At 43.0% G+C, this 17,092-nt stretch overlaps 1 pseudogene; it reads right to left on the reverse strand.

Annotated features, from left to right (window-relative positions):
- LOC139376454 (ubiquitin carboxyl-terminal hydrolase 31-like) overlaps positions 1–17,092 on the reverse strand; it is a 53,922-nt pseudogene that overhangs the window by 8,888 nt on the left and 27,942 nt on the right.

The raw sequence follows: 17,092 nt of genomic DNA on the forward strand, positions 1-17,092 counted from the left end.
ATGATTACATGAACATGTGTACATGTCTCGACAATAGAGACTCATCCACTTTGCTAGATGTGGCTGGTGGGTGGTTATAGCATTTCCTTCATATGACCCATGAATTTAGACAAGTGTGTCTGGTAAGCATCTAATAATTATAAAATATTTAAACATTATTTTTATTTGGACACTTTCTGTTTTTGATATTGCTACTAGGCAAGTAACCATTTCAGTGTACCGTTAACACCTTCTGCATCCTGTGCATGTGACAAATAAACGTAGATATAATTTGATATAGCGTGTGTTTAGCACATGGCCTCACATGTGAATCCTTAAAGAGATAGGAGGGGCTAAGCCTTAAGAGGGTGTGAACGATCCTAAATGGTTGTAGAGAAAGAAAAGCTCTCCAGTAGGTGTACCAAAATATTCAAGGGCCATTTTCTCAAAAGTGGGGTGACAAGTTTATCAACTTTCAAATTTTTTTTTTATTTTATTTTACCTTTATTTTACTAGGCAAGTCAGTTAAGAACAAATTCTTATTTTCAATGACGGCCTAGGAACAGTGGGTTAACTGCCTGTTCAGGGGCAGAACGACAGATTTTGTACCTTGTCAGCTGGGGGATTTGAACTTGCAACCTTTCGGTTACTAGTCCAATGCTCTAACCACTAGGCTACCACTAGGCTACCCTGCCGCCCCAAAGCAGAATTACTTTCCCATTGTTCCTCAACTGCAGTGTATGACATACCATTTTGTAGCTCTGAGTCTACTTTTATCTAATGTAAAAAACACAATTTCAAAGTTTGCTACATAAGACTGAATCGAGGATGCTTACAAATGTTTTCTATTGCGTGACGCCATATTTTTAGGAGGGTTCGACCATATCATGGGCTGTTGCCACCAGGGAAAAGGTTAGTCTGGGGCCATGTACAATCTATGACAATGTTGCATCTCGTTGTTTGTAAAACTTTGCAACCAATATAATTGTGAATTCAATTGTTTTTTAATTAACAAATGCATATTCTTACCTGCAACAGAGCTGTTAGCAGACCATGAAGGGATGGTGGCCCGTCTTTGATAAAACAGTATGTAGGCGTTCTGCTTGCAGACGTCATCGTCAGATATGGCTCGGACATCGCTGTCGTCAAAGCAGTACCACATTAAATCGATGGAGTTTTTGCAGTGAGCTGCAGAATAAGGATGGGATAAAGAGGTCATTGATCATGTCACCTAGATAATTCAGTGGATTTGAATTATTTGAGTTTCTAAAAAGAGCAGGGAATATTCCAATCACCTCCCTAATGCGTTTTTTTTAAATAGAAAAAGCACACGCATTGCTTCCATTTTTTAATGTATGGTGGACTGTATATTTAGCAATATGTGGAGAAAGTGACTTCCTCAAGGGCACAACAGCATTGTAACTAGGGCTAGGAATTGACATGGACCACACGGTATGATATTATCAGGATACTTAGGTGCCGATACGATATGTATTGTGATTCTCACAATTCTAAATGTATTGCGAATCAATACATTTAGAATTGCAATTTGATGTTCCAAACGCTCACTATAGGCCTGCTGCAGAGAGAGATGAGAGAGCAGGAGAAAATTACTTTTGATCAGTCAGGGAAAGAAAAGTGCTGAATACATGTCGGCTCACTATTTAAAAAGAAAATGGAGAACAAGCTATAGGATGATTACAGATCGATATAACTGTATTTTGCTATTGACTGTACGTTTGTTTATCCCATGTGTAGCTCTGTGTTGTTGTTTTTGTCGCACTGCTTTGCTTTATCTTGGCCAGGTCGCAGTGGTAAATGAGAACTTGTTCTCAACTGGCCTACCTGGTTAAATAAAGGTGAATTTGTATTTTATTTTAAATAACATTGTCAAAAATTATATTGCGATGTGTAACTGTATACATTTTTTTCCCCCATCACAATGTTTTTAATTTTACAAGGTAAGTTGACTGAGAACACATTCTAATTTACAGCAACAACCTGGGGAATAGATACAGGGGACATGAATGAGCCAACTGGAAGCTGGGGATGATTAGGTGGCCGTGATGGTATGATGGAATTTAGCCAGAACACCAGGGTTAACTCCAGGGTTAACACTATGCTGACATGGGATCTTTAGCGACCACAGAGAGTCAGGACACCCATTTAACATCCCATCCGAAAGACAGCGCCATACACAGGGAAATGTCCACAATCACTGCCCTGTGGAATTGGGATATCATTATTTTTTGGGGGACCAGAGAAGAGTGCCTCCAACTGACCCTCCAATACCACTGCCAGCAGCATCTGGTCTCCCATCCAGGGACCAACCAGGACCAACCCTGCTTAGTTTCAGAGGCAAGCCAGTAGTGGGATGCAGGGTGGTATGCTGCTGGCTCCCCTAATCCCATTGGGATTTGAGACAGCAACCCTGTGAACTGCTATCCCTACTGCTGCCGGAACATACTAGAGTGTGTGTGCATATGTGTGTGTTGTTAGCTAACCTGTGTAATGACCTCCCGCCATTGTCCCGTGGTGGTTACACACAGCATACAGGTCATACAGGTAGTCCTCTGGGTCGCGGCCCATCCCGTAAGGTCTTCTCCATGGCGACCAGTGCGAGGGCAGGCTCCAGCTGCTCTGGCTCCGCTTGACCATATGGGGCGCCATGTCCATCCCGATCACAGGGAACTTCACCATGTTCTGCATCTTCATCCTCCGCTCCCCATCCTGAGAGGACACCATACACACACACACACACACACACACACACACGAGCAACAAATTGGATTATGTTGGTTGAGTGTGGAATGCTAACTATGCTAATGCAGATTGGTTGAGTTTGCAATGCTGACTGATCTTGTAAGAATTAACACATATTAGTGTTGACATACACTAGTAATAGGATTTATACAAGTGTACTTTGAATTAAAAACAGTTTTTACTTGAATCCTAAGGGAATATAATGCTAACTGCACTTATACTGTACACTTTGCTTAGGGCAGATTGACATTTACTAGGGGGTAGGAGCTGGTCCAACTCAAGGTGCCCCCCTCCCCAAAGTTACAAATATTTACACATGACCCTCCCCTTGTTCTGTAAAATAAATGTACACTATAGTCAAAAAAATAACATATATACACACAAATATTTTTGTTAAGTGGTGGGGTTGCACACTATAGTCAAGGACTTATTTCCATTGTTGTCCCTATTTTTTAGTTTTTACATAAATACACAATTACATAGATACATTACAGAGAGATAACATGTTTTCTCAACCTCCAGATGCCTATGAGGAGAGAGTTTAAGTACAATTATTACAAGCTTGTTTGGCTGGTAGTTTATTCTTTTAGATGTTTGGGGCTGATGGTGAACCATGATGTGCAGCATAATCAAAGTGACACTGGACTAGGGCACTTGCCAGAGTCTTAAGGGTGTCTATAGCTAGGTTTCGATCCAATTGGCGACGGATTTTCATGTGAAAATTCTAAAATGTTCATAAAAACATTTCACCAGACACAATGACAGGGAAGATTACAATTTTAAAAAGGTATATAGAGTTAGGTGTCCACCGTATGATATTCATATTTTAATAAATATACATTACCAGTCAACATTTTTAGAACACCTACTCATTCAAGGGTTTTTGGTTATTTTACTATTTTCTACATTGTACTGTAGAATAAAATTGAAGACATCAAAACTATGAAATAACACAAATGGAATTATGTAGTAACCACAAAAATATAATTTATATTTGAGATTCTTCAAATGGCCACTCTTTGCCTTGATGACAGCTTTGCACACTCTTGGCATTCTCTCAACCAGCTTCATGAGATAGTCACCTGGAATGCATTTCAATTAACAGGTGTGCCTTCTTAAAAGTTAATTTGTGGAATTTCTTTCCTTCTTAATGCATTTGAGCAAATCAGTTGTGTTGTGACAAGGCAGGGGTGATATACAGAAGATAGCCCTATTTGGTAAAATACCAAGTTCATATTATGGCTCAAATAAGCAATGAGAAACGACAGTCCATCACTCCTTTAAGACATGAAGGTCAGTCTATATGGAACATTTCAAGAGCTTTGAAAGTTCTTCAAGTGCAGTCGCAAAAACCATCAAGTGCTATGATGAAACTGGCTCTCATGGGGACCGCCACAGGAATGGAAGACCCAGAGTTACCTGTGCTGCAGAGGATAAGTTCATTAGAGAGTTACCAGCCTCAGAAATTGCAGCCCAAATATATGCTTCACAGACTTCAAGTAACAGACACATCTCAGCATCAACTGTTCAGAGGAGACTCTGAATCTGGCCTTCATGGTCATATTGCTGCAAAGAAACCACTACAAAAGGACACCAATAAAAAGAAGAGACTTGCTTTGGCCAAGAAATATGAACAATGGACCGGTGGATATTTGTCCTTTGGTCTGGAGTCCAAATTGAGATTTTTGGTTCCAACCGCCATGTCTTTGTGAGACACAGCGTGGGTGAACAGATTATCTCGACATGTGTGGTTCCCACCGTAAAGTATGGAGGAGGAGGTGTGATGGTGCTTTGTTGGTGACACTGTCTGGGATTTATTTAGAATTCAAGGCACACTTAACCAGCATTCTGCAGCAATACACCATCCCATCTGGTTTGGGCTTAGTGGGACTATTATTTGTTTTTCAACAGGGCAATGACCCAACACACCTCCAGGCTGTGTAAGGGCTATTTGACCAAGAAGGGGAGTGATAGAGTGCTGCATCAGATAACCTGGCCTCCACAATCCCCGACCTAAACCCAATTGAGATGGTTTGGGATGAGTTGGACTGCAGAGCGAAGGAAAAGCAGCCAACAAGAGCTCAGCCTATGTCAAATCAAAATCAAATCAAATTTTAGTTGTCACATGCGCCTTACCGTGAAATGCTTACATACTTAACCAAGTTCAAGAAGTTTTTAAAATATTTACCAAATAAACTAAAGTAAAAAATAATAAAAATAGCACAATAAAATAACAATAACGAGGCTATATACAGGAGGTATCGGTACCGAGTCAATGTCCGGGGGTACAGGCTAGTGAAGGTAACTGGGCCGTTCTCACTACCCTCTGTAGGGCCTTCCTCTGACACCGCCTGGTATTGAGGTCCTGGATGGCAGAAAGCTTGGCCCCAGTGATGTACTGGGCCGTTCTCACCGTTCTCACTAGATGCCGAGCAGTTGCCATACCAGGCAGTGATGCAACCGGTCAGGATGCTCTCGATGGTGCAGCTGTAGAACTTTTTGAGGATCTGGGGACCCATGCAACATTTTTTCAGTCTCCTGAGGGTGAAAAGGTGTTGTAGTGCCCTCTTCACGGCTGTATTGGTGAGTTTGGACCATGATAGTTCATTGATGTGGACACATGTCAACTTGAAACTCTCAACCCGCTCCACTACAGCAGTGTCAATGTTCGGCCTGCCTTTATCTGTAGTCCACGCTCAGCTCCTTTGTCTTGATCACATTGAGGGAGAGGTTGTTGTCCTGGACCCACACTGCCAGGTCTTTGACCTCCTCCCTGTAAGTTGTGTCATTAGGAAACTTAATGACGGTGTTGGAGTCGTGTTTCACCATGCAGTCGTGGGTGAACAGGGAGTACAGTAGGTGACTAAGTACAAACCCCTGAGGGGCACCTGTATTGAGGATCAGTGTGGCAGACGTGTTGTTACCTACCCTTACCACCTGGGGGTGGCCCTTCAGGAAGTCCAGGATCCAGTTTCAGAGGGAGGTGTTTAGTCCCAGGGTCCTTAGCTTAGTGATGAACTTGGTGAGCACTATGGTGTTGAACGCTGAGCTGTAGTCAATGAACAGCATTCTCACATAGGTGTTCCTTTTGTCCAGGTGGGAAAGGGCAGTTTGGAGTGCGATTGAGATTGCATAATCTGTGGATCTGTTGGGACAGTATGCAAATTGGAGTGGGTCTAGAATATCCGGGAGGATGCTGTTGATGTGAGCCATGACCAGCCTTTGAAAGCACTTCATGGCTACCGACGTGAGTGCTACGGGGCGGTAATAATTCTAGGCAGGTTACCTTCGCTTCCTTGGGCACAGGGACTATGGTGGTCTGCTTGAAACATGTAGGTATTACAGACAGGTATTACAGGTCAGTGAGAGGTTGAAAATGTCAGTGTAGACACTTGCCATTTGGTACGCGCATGCCTTGAGTACACGTCCTGGTAAGCCGTCTGGCCCCGCAGCTTTGTGAATTTTGACCTGTTTAAAGGTCTTGCTCACATCGGCTACCGAGAGCGTTATCACAAAGTCGTCCAGAACAACTGGTAGTCTCGTGCATGCTTCAGTGTTTCGCTTGCCTCGAAGCAAACATTAAAGGCATTTAGCTTGTCTGGTAGACTCACATCACTGGGCAGCTCGAATCTGGGATGTGTGTGGAGTAAAAGTGGTATTTTTTTCCTCTGGTTTCACATGTGAAATGCTGGTAAAAATTGGGTAAAACTGAATTTAAGTTTGCCTGCATTAAAGTCCCCGGGCTCTAGGAGCGCCGCTTCTGGATGAGCATGTTCTTGTTTGCTTATGGCCTTATAGAGTTGGTTGAGTGAGCTCTTAGTGCCAGCATCGGTCTGTGGTGGTAAATAGATGGCTTCGAACAATATAGATGAGAACTCTCTTGGTAGGTAGTGTGGTCTATAGCTTATCAGAAAGTACAATACCTCAGGTGAGCAATACCTTGAGACTTCTTTAATATTAGACATTGTGCACCAGCTGATATTGACAAATACACACACACCCCCCACCCCTCATCTTACCAGATGTAGCTTCTCTGTTCAGCCAGTGCATGGAAAATCCCGCCAGCTCTGTATTATCTGTGTCGTTGTTTAGCCATGACTCGGTGAAACATAAGATATTACAGTTTTTAATGTCCTGTTGGTAGGATAATCTTGATCTTAGGTCATCGATTTTATTTTCCAATGATTGCACGTTAGCCAATAGAACGGATGGCAGTGGAAGTTTACTCGCCCGCCTACGAATTCTCAGAAGGCAGCCCGACCCCCTTTTCTACATATTTTCATCACGCAAATGACGGGGATTTGGGCCTGTTACTGGGAAAGCAGTATATCCTTCCCGTTAGACTTGTTAAAGAAAAATTATTCTTCCAGGTCGAGCTAAGTAATCGCTGTTCTGATGTCCAGAAGTTACTTTCGGTCATAAGAGACGGTAGATGCAACATTATGTACAAAATAAGTTTTTAAAAAGTAGGTTACAAACAACGCGAAAGAATGAACAAAATAGCAGTTGGTTAGGAGCAAGTAAAACGCCAGCCATCCCCTCCGGCGCAATTATACGAAAAGCCTCCTTCAAGACGATTGGAAAAGCATTCCAGGTGAAGCCTGTTGAGAGAATGCAAAGCTGTCATCAGCTGTCATCAAGGCAAAGGGTGGCTATTTGTAGAATATAAAATATATTTGGATTTGTTTAACACTTTTTTGGTTACTATTTCATAGTTTTGATGTCTTCACTATTATTCAAAAATGTAGAAAATAGTAAAAATAAAGAAAAACCCTTGAATGAGTAGGCGTTCTAAAACATTTGACCGGTAATGTATATGTATAAAGGAAGAGAAGCTTATGCCTAACCCCAGAGAGATATGATGGTGGCATGCTACGACACCAACATGCATTTCCTTGTTAGAGATCTACTGCGTCTGCTACAGAGGTTTATACAACGGGTGAGTCTAATCCTGAATGATAATTGGTTTAAACTGCATTCCAGCAGTGTCTATTCCACAAGTTACCACCGGCTAAATCTATGATGTTAAAATGCCTATTTACTCTGTTCCATCTGACTGCGCAATCCATTGTCTCATCAGCTCAGGCAGGCAATTTATAAACTTGATCTCCGCTATAAAAAGTGTCTCGACATTATCGCATATTTCTTTTAGACTAACATTTAATTTAATTTTCAGCGGAGATTGTATAAACCTTGCTGTCTATTTCGCCGACATTTGCAACTTTGTTTCAATATTCAAATTCGATCTCCAGATGTCCAATAGTAATGAATGTCTCGGGGCTTTTCCCAGCCAGTCGAAATCATGAATCAGCATAATTTGTATGGATATATACAAAGAACTATCAATAGAAAACAGGTAAAACGAAACAAAGTGCAGCTAGTTTGCAGTCTTTCCAGCTTCAATTTAAAGTGATTGGGTAAGCTGTGTTGTTGGCTAGTTCCTCTGAAACAGTGTCTTGACGAGAGAGCACATTTTCAACGCCAGACCAAATCGCTCATCATTAGCTCATTGTTATGGGTTTATTCAAATAAATGTCCCGAGAAAACAACTTAAACAAACGCAAACGCAGCTGCACTGTTTGACGTGACTGTAAGTTAGCCGTAGTTGGCTAGCTAGCAAGCAAGGGATAAGAACGTTGCCAGCCAGTATGGCAATGGAACCTTTAGAACGAACGACTGGGTCGTGTCCATAGATACAGAACAAAAAGACTGAACAACTGGATCTCTGGCAACTCAACCAATAGAACGAATTACCATTTTGTGGAAGGATGAATTAGTATGAATTAATCAAAATAACGTTTTAAATGAAAATATGTAAATCAATATTTGAATATTTTGGTAACCCGTTGTATAAAAGCAATAATGCCCTCGAAGCCGGTGTTTGGAGGATATATTGGCACCGTTTGACAACACCAATATATCTTCCAAACACCAGCTTCTCTGGCATTATCACATAATTAGACGTACAAAAGTAGGGTTATTCGTACATTTTCGACTAATATTTTGAATAAAGAGAAGCATTATATTGTTAGACTACAGGAATAACTCTGGTAGGCCTGAAACATTCTTCCATTCTCAAGTTCAACTGTCGGAGTCAGTTGGAGAGCCGTGGCTCACTGCATTCATATCATAAGCCTGCTGTAGCTAAAGCTTAATAACGGTCAAACCATACCAAACGTTTCTAAACCTAATTAGTGTACTATCCAAAGTAAGTCAAGCCATTGTTTATAGGGAAAATACGAGCAGTAGTTGTATGAATGATGTTGATGTATAGTGCAGTGCCCTGTACCTGTCTGAAGCGTTTGAGGTGGAGTATGAGGATGTCAGGCAGGGTCCAGAGGTTCAACTTGATGCTGCCCTGCTGTAGCTGCTTGCAGTGTGGACAGCGCCAGGCATCATCTGGAGCTAGCTGAAACACACAGAGTAGAGCTCTCAAACACACACACATAAATTAGTGCGCACGCACACACACACACACACACACACACACACACACACACACACACACACACACACACACACACACACACACACACACACACACACACACACACACACACACACACACACACACACACACACACACACACACACACACACGTTCCTCTCTGGTGTAGAGCTGAAAGCACTGGGCGAGGGAGCATGACTGAGGCTGCAGGTGTCCGTCTTTCTGTTGGCGTACACTCAGCATCTGGGATGTACTCATCCTCAGTGCGCTTGAACAGACTGCAGTCAGACACAGCAAGTAAACAGCACAAGTCAACACAGAGGTCACACAACAAGCTTCAAAGGAAAACCATGAAAGTCATATTAAATTGTGTTGACAAACAGAAACAAGGAAAACTTCTGAGACCTGAGTCACAACAATGGCTTTGAATTTATATTCTCATCAAACAGCAAAATATTTTTTCTTTAAGTATGAATGTCTGCTAGTCATTGCTGAATGTGTGCACTGTATCAAGATGACAGAGGTGAGCATCTTTCCCTCTCAGCATAGTGGGTTTTGCCCAGGGGTTGGAACCGGTTCAGGGAAGAGAACTGAGAACCGAAAAATATAGCCATTTTTGGAAGAACAGAAACAGAACCTGGAACGAAAGTGATCTATACTGTTCCAGAGCAGAGAAGAATGGATTAACTTTTCCAATGCTAGTTAAAGATACTAAGTATCACATTTCACATTGGATTTATTAACTACAAAAAGGTAAGAAGTATTGTATTTTACCCCCTTTTTCTCCCCAATTTCGAACTTGCCTCATCGCTGCAACTCCCCAACAGGCTCGGGAGGCGAAGGTTGAGTCATGCGTCTTCCGAAACATGACCTGCCAAACCACGCTTCTTAATACCCGCCTGCTTAACCCGGGAAGGCAGCCGCACCAATGTGTTGGAGGAAGCACCGTTCACCTGACGACCGAGGTCAGCCTGCAGGCACCCGGCCCGCCATAGGAGTTGCAAGAGCGCAATGATCCAAGTAAAGCACCCCCGGCCCAACCCAGACGATGCTGGGCCAATTGTGCACCGCCCAAAGGGCCTCCCGATCACAGCCGGCCTCTAGCACTGCAATGCAATGCATTTGACCGCTGCGGCACCCGGGAGGCCCTGGTAAGAAGTATTTTTAATTCTGGTGCAGCACAAACATTCAAAGTTCCTCCGTAGAAGCGACTCCTCCGTAGGGAGCGTTTCATTCTGTGGGCCTAATTCAGATAATGCATGTCATAAGACGCACTGCGCTTCAAGCCAACTGTCCTCCGGCACCCTCTCTCGCTCTCTCCCCACCCGCAAAATGTCTGTCACATCTCTCGCCCTAGCTACACTTGTCTATCCATCGCACGAGTAAACAATTAGCCCTCTGCATAGCAAGCTGCTCTATTCGCACTGACTGATGGAGTCATTTACTGAGCTAAATGTAAAAAATAAATACAAATGCTTTCACAGGTTAAAAAAATCAAACTTTATTTTGATGGTCGGAACAGTTGAATGGAACATATTTTTTTGGGGGGGGGGTTCTGTTCAGAACAAAACGAGTGGGAAATTATTTTGGTTCCAACCTATGTTTTTTCCCCATTATACTTACTAGTCTTTTGCCTCTTTGTCCCACTCCACCACAATCTTGACATGTGGGGGGCCTCCCGGACCACAAGATTTGTACGCTCTGCAGACAAACAGTGGATCAATAGGAAGTCAATGCAACATTATCTTTGAGCCCTATGACAGCTCAATGTGGAAAACAGGGCGTGGCGTATTGAACAACAACCCAGAAGGTTTAGAACATTTAAAAAACCATGGAAGGTTTGAACAAAAGGATAAACACACTGAAAGATTGAACACGTCATTGAATGTTTGACCACAAGGCTAACGGTAACATTTGCTAATAGTCCTCTATCTGTGAGAGACAAGGTCCCTCTGGTGGCATTGGGTGACATTACCTCTCCACAGAGGGGTGGCATAGTGGTTGCTCCTCTTGAGGTAAAAGATAAGTTATTCCAACCACCCCCACTACACGCAAGCTGAAGGGCCCAACCTGAAGGATGGCAATAAGTTTAGTTACACCTTTACATGTGTGTGTTGTGTTATGTCTGTGTGGATAGCCTGCACATACAGTGAGGGAAAAAATAATTTGATCCTCTGCTGATTTTGTACATTTGCCCACTGACAACGAAATGATCAGTCTATATTTTTAATGTTAGGTTTATTTGAACAGTGAGAGACAGAATAACAACAACAAAAATCCAGAAAAACGCATGTCAAAAATGTTATAAATTGATTTGCATTTTAATGAGGGAAATAAGTATTTGACCCCTCTGCAAAACATGACTTAGTACTTGGTGGCAAAACCGTTGTTGGCAATCACAGAGGTCAGACGTTTCTTGTAGTTGGCCACCAGGTTTGCACACATCTCAGGAGGGATTTTGTCCCACTCCTCTTTGCAGATCTTCTCCAAGTCATTAAGGTTTCGAGGCTGACGTTTGGCAACTCGAACTTTCAGCTCCCTCCACAGATTGTCTATGGGGTTAAGGTCTGGAGACTGGCTAGGCCACTCCAGGACCTTAATGTGCTTCTTCTTGAGCCACTCCTTTGTTGCCTTGGCCGTGTGTTTTGGGTCATTGTCATGCTGGAATTCCCAACCACGACCCATTTTCAATGCCCTGGCTGAGGGAAGGAGGTTCTCACCCAAGATTTGACGGTACATGGCCCCATCCATCGTCCCTTTTATGCGGTGAAGTTGTCCTGTCCCCTTAGCAGAAAAACACCCCCAAAGCATAATGTTTCCACCTCCATGTTTGACGGTGGGGATGGTGCTCTTGGGGTCATAGGCAGCATTCCTCCTCCTCCAAACACGGCGAGTTGAGTTGATGCCAAAGAGCTCCATTTTGGTCTCATCTGACCACAACACCTTCACCCAGTTGTCCTCTGAATCATTCAGATGTTCATTGGCAAACATCAGACGGGCATGTATATGTGCTTTCTTGAGCAGGGGGACCTTGGGGGCGTTGCAGGATTTCAGTCCTTCACGGCGTAGTGTGTTACCAATTGTTTTCTTGGTGACTATGGTCCCAGCTGCCTTGAGATCATTGACAAGATCCTCCCGTGTAGTTCTGGGCTGATTCCTCACCGTTCTCATGATCATTGCAACTCCACGAGGTGAGATCTTGCATGGAGCCCCAGGCTGAGGGAGATTGACAGTTCTTTTGTGTTTTTTCCATTTGCGAATAATCGCACCAACTATTGTCACCAAGCTGCTTGGCGATGGTCTTGTAGCCCATTCCAGCCTTGTGTAGGTCTACAATCTTGTCCCTGACATCCTTGGAGAGCTCTTTGGTCTTGGCCATGGTGGAGAGTTTGGAATCTGATTGATTGCGTCTGTGGACAGGTGTCTTTTATGCCTTTAATTTAAGAGTGTGCTCCTAATCTCAGCTCGTTACCTGTATAAAAGACACCTGGGAGCCAGAAATCTTTCTGATACTTATTTCTCTCATTAAAATGCAAGTCAATTTATAACATTTTTGACATGCGTTTTTTTTGTTGTTATTCTGTCTCTCACTGTTCAAATAAACCTACCATTAAAATTATAGACTGATTATTTCTTCGTCAGTGGGCAAACGTACAAAATCAGCAGGGGATCAAAAACTTTTTCCCCTCACTGTACCTGGACAAAGACCTCAGGATGCAAAAGGTGGATCATCTTCTCCAGGATCTCCTTCTGCAGAACGTCCCAGGTGACCGTCCTCTCTAGATACAGCACAAAGGGATGACCAAACCTGGAATCATCATAGACAAGGTAAAGAACATGATTTTCCACATCCACATTCCACAAATTAGTTTTAATCTACACTATATGAACATGCTCCGTAGATCTTATCATCCTGGTGCTATTTTGAATGTTGAATTTTTAAATCTTGAGGAGTTGTTTCGTGTACCTGCGTCCCTGCTGTCCAGCGCAAGCTCTATTACACACAAGCAAAATTATCTTGTCATCCCCACTGTTCTTATTGGGGCTCAGAGGGGGAATCCTGTTGTTGTCTTTCCCATACTTTATGTTGTTCTGGTTCAGATTAGCATGGGGACTTCCTGAAACACATTACAGTATATAAATGTATACACAGCACTAGTTGAACAAACTTTGAGTTCTATATCGAACATATCTAAGCCTGGGTTAAAGTCATTGAAAGATACAAATTTGATGTTAATCATTGCAATATGTCAGATTCTGGAATACGGACGCATATCCATATACCCATTTTTTATTGATCTCATTGAACATTTTCCAAAAGACACTGCATACGAATCAGTGAGGGTGAACATTATATTTACAAAAGTATGTGGACACCCCTTCAAATTAGTGAATTTGGCTATTTCAGCCACAGCCGTTGCTGACAGGTGTATAAAATAGAGCACACAGCCATGCAATCTCCATAGACAAACATTGGCAGTAGAATGGCCTTACTGAAGAGCTCAGTGACTTTCAACGTGTCACCATCATAGGAGGCCACCTTTCCAACAAGTCAGTTCTTCAAATTTCTGCCCTGCTAGAGCTGCCCCAGTCAACTGTAAGTGCTGTTGTTGTGAAATGGAAAAGTATCGGAGCAACAACGTCTCAGCAGCGAAGTGGTAGGCCACACAAGCTCACAGAACAGGACCGCAGAGGGCTGAAATGCATAGCGCGTAAAAATCTGTCCTCGGTTTCAATACTCACTACCAAGTTCCAAACTGCCTCTGGAAGCAACGTCCGCACAAGAATGGTTTGTCGGGAGCTTCATGAAATGGGTTTCCATGGCCGAGCAGCCACTCACAAGCCTAAGATCATCATGCGCAATGCCAATCATCGGTTCGAGTGGTGTAAAGCTTGCCGTCATTGGACTCTGGAGCAGTGGAAAAGCGTTCTCTGGAGTGATGAATCACACTTCACCATCTGGCAGTCCGACAGAAAAATCTGGCTTTGGCAGACGCCAAGAGAACGCTATCTGCCCGAATGCATAGTGCCAACTGTAAAGTTTGGTGGAGGAATGATCCGGTGTCGTTTTCATGGTTTGGGCTAGGCCCCTTAGTTTCAGTGAAGGGAAATGTGTATGCTACAGCATACAATGACATTCTGGATAATTCTGTGCTTCCAACTTTGTGGCAACAATTTGGGGAAGGCCCTTTCCTGTTTCAGCATGAACGTGCACAAAGCGAGGTCCATACAGAAATGGTTTGTCGAGATCTGTGTGGAAGAACATGACTAGCCTGCACAGAGCCCTGACCTCAACCCCATCAAACACCTTTGGGATGAATTGTAATGCTGACTGCGAGCCAGGCCTAATTGCCCAACATCAGTGCCCTACCTCAATAATGCTCTCGTGGCTGAATGGTAGCAAGACCCCACAGGTTCCAACATCTAGTGGAAAGCCTTCCCAGAAGAGTGGAGGCTGTTATAGCAGCAAAGGGGAACCAACTCCATATTAATGCCCATGATTTTGGAATTAGATGTTCAACGAGCAGGTGTCCACATATTTTTGGTCATGTAGTATAGGTAATGACATCCGGATTAGACATGATTTCCAATGAAATCCTATGTTAATCTATTTGTAATCTAATCTACACTCTTAATACGGCCTGGAGCTAATACAACACACAGCTAAACTGATTTACGTGGAATCAAAACCTGAAGTCATACCTCGCTTTCAGCGGATCTGCTCTGGTCTAAAGAGCTCAGGTGTTTCAAAGGCAAATATGGAGTCACTCTCTTGAATGACCTCAAGGTCGTCATCGTCATCACAAAAGGAGCGGTGAAAGCCATCTGAGTACATTTCAGTAAGGACAATCTGCACACACATATGGATCATTAACAGGGATCTTATTCAATTCTATACATACTTGGGCCTCTCGTAACTATGTGAATAAATGTTTTGTTTGTTTTCTGTATTTTGCACACATGGCAGCTAAAACTGAATTGTGTATACAAAAGCACATCAAACTACAACATATACAAAACAGCAACATTTTAACACAGTACGGAAGTTAGGGAAAGATGCATGATGGATCAAGGATAGAAGCAGTTATGATGGCACTGAAAGGAACTTCAGGCATAGATGGTCACAGAGCAGGGAGCTGGTCAGAGTCAGACAGTCAGGTCAGAGGCCTCAGCAGCGCACCTCGCTGTCCCAAACGTCTGTGCTCCGGACTTTTTTAACATGAGGTGTGTGTGGATGACGCATATTAAATTCATACACATTGAAAAGTAAAAGGTTATTACACAGTAACTCAGGATCTGTACACTGTAGTGGACCATATAAAATAGGATGAGCAAACAATATCACATGATCTGAGCCTCCCATGACACTAGAGGACACCTCAAACGCAAACCGTTTAAAACTGAGACAATTGATTTCTCTGTAATGACAAGGGCCTTTAGTCCCTATCATTGGCTGAACTTGCTTCAAAAACAAACACACATCCTACTTCAATAATGCATGAACATGACTACAACTTAAATTGCTCAAGTTTGGAATTGAATAGTGTTGACATTTTATGTTTCAGTCGGAATAGGGGTGAAGGTTGCTTTTTAGAAGGGTGGGCATTTTCATTCATTGCAGACTTGTTTCCGATCAGTTAATCTGTATACAAAACGTGTAAAACAGTTTGAGCCTCAATTTCGAGGATATTGGACTTCGTACCTGTTCAGAGGGTATTTTGGTCTCCTGGGCCACAGCATTTCTCAGTCTGGACACAGTGCTGGAGAGAGGCACCGCCACACCCACTGTCATACAGTGGGAACTTCCCCTGGTACACTACCGTCACAAACAGGGGCCTGGGAGGGACACACAGAACAATTGAGTGGTCTTCCTCAGGCTTTGAGGAACAACCATCTCATCCTGCATCTACATTTTTTTGCGGTTTGTCTGTGGCATCCTTCTGTCTATCACTGCCATGTTTGACACTCTTGTAAGTTGAGGTGAAATACAGCAGAACAAGAACCAAAGACCAGAACATCTGGTCTTTCTCCAATTTGTATTGGGGTATACCGCTCTCTGTGTATAAGACATGGCCTTACCAAGATATTAAATATCTTCTTACCGAGTGTTTGGTACAGGGATGGAGGAAAGGGTCAAAGGTGTTGCTCTGTTTCTGGCAGTGAGGGCAAGTCAGCGAGGATCTGTTTGTGTGGAGACAAGTCACTTTTAACTTCAAACCGCATTTGACAACCGCATTGTCTCAATGTAAAAGCTATATCAACAACAAATCCAACGTTAGTTGTCAAATTAGCATTCGAAAATTGTCTAGCTCACTTGCAGTGTACTGTACGGGTCTATCTATAGTAACTGTATTCAGTAAGAGTGCAGTGGGGTGTCAATCAGAAGATAATTTTGGAGAGTCACCTGTATTGAGCCTGAAATAGCTCTTGTACGAAGGAGCCAGCAACTGGTAATGAGGATCCTTCAGGGACACTTTCATCCTCCAACAGAGGCTACAGAGACAGCAAGCCGACAGATGGCACAGTCAGGAGAGACACAACATACAGTAACACCGAAGTCAGTCAAGAGATAAATACCTAAGAGGCCACATTAACACCCAAACAGAGTAACTGGGGTGTAAACAATACAACAAAGTAAACACAATCAAGTAATTGACAGTTAAGGGAGATACAACAACATAAATGCAGTAAAGGGCGATACAGCCCAGACAACACAGCTGTCTGTCCAGAACAGACAGGTACCAATCCACAGTCCACACTCTTGGTAAAAAAAAGGGGTTATCTAAAACCTAAAATGGGTCTTCGGCTGTCCCCATAGGAGAACCCTTGAAGAATCCTTTTTTGGTTCCAGGTAGAACCCTTTTGGTTCCAAGTATAAGCCTTTTGGGTTCCACTAAGGAC

The sequence above is a fragment of the Oncorhynchus clarkii genome, chromosome 20 (assembly GCF_045791955.1).
Source record: "Oncorhynchus clarkii lewisi isolate Uvic-CL-2024 chromosome 20, UVic_Ocla_1.0, whole genome shotgun sequence".
Taxonomy (NCBI): domain Eukaryota; kingdom Metazoa; phylum Chordata; class Actinopteri; order Salmoniformes; family Salmonidae; genus Oncorhynchus; species Oncorhynchus clarkii.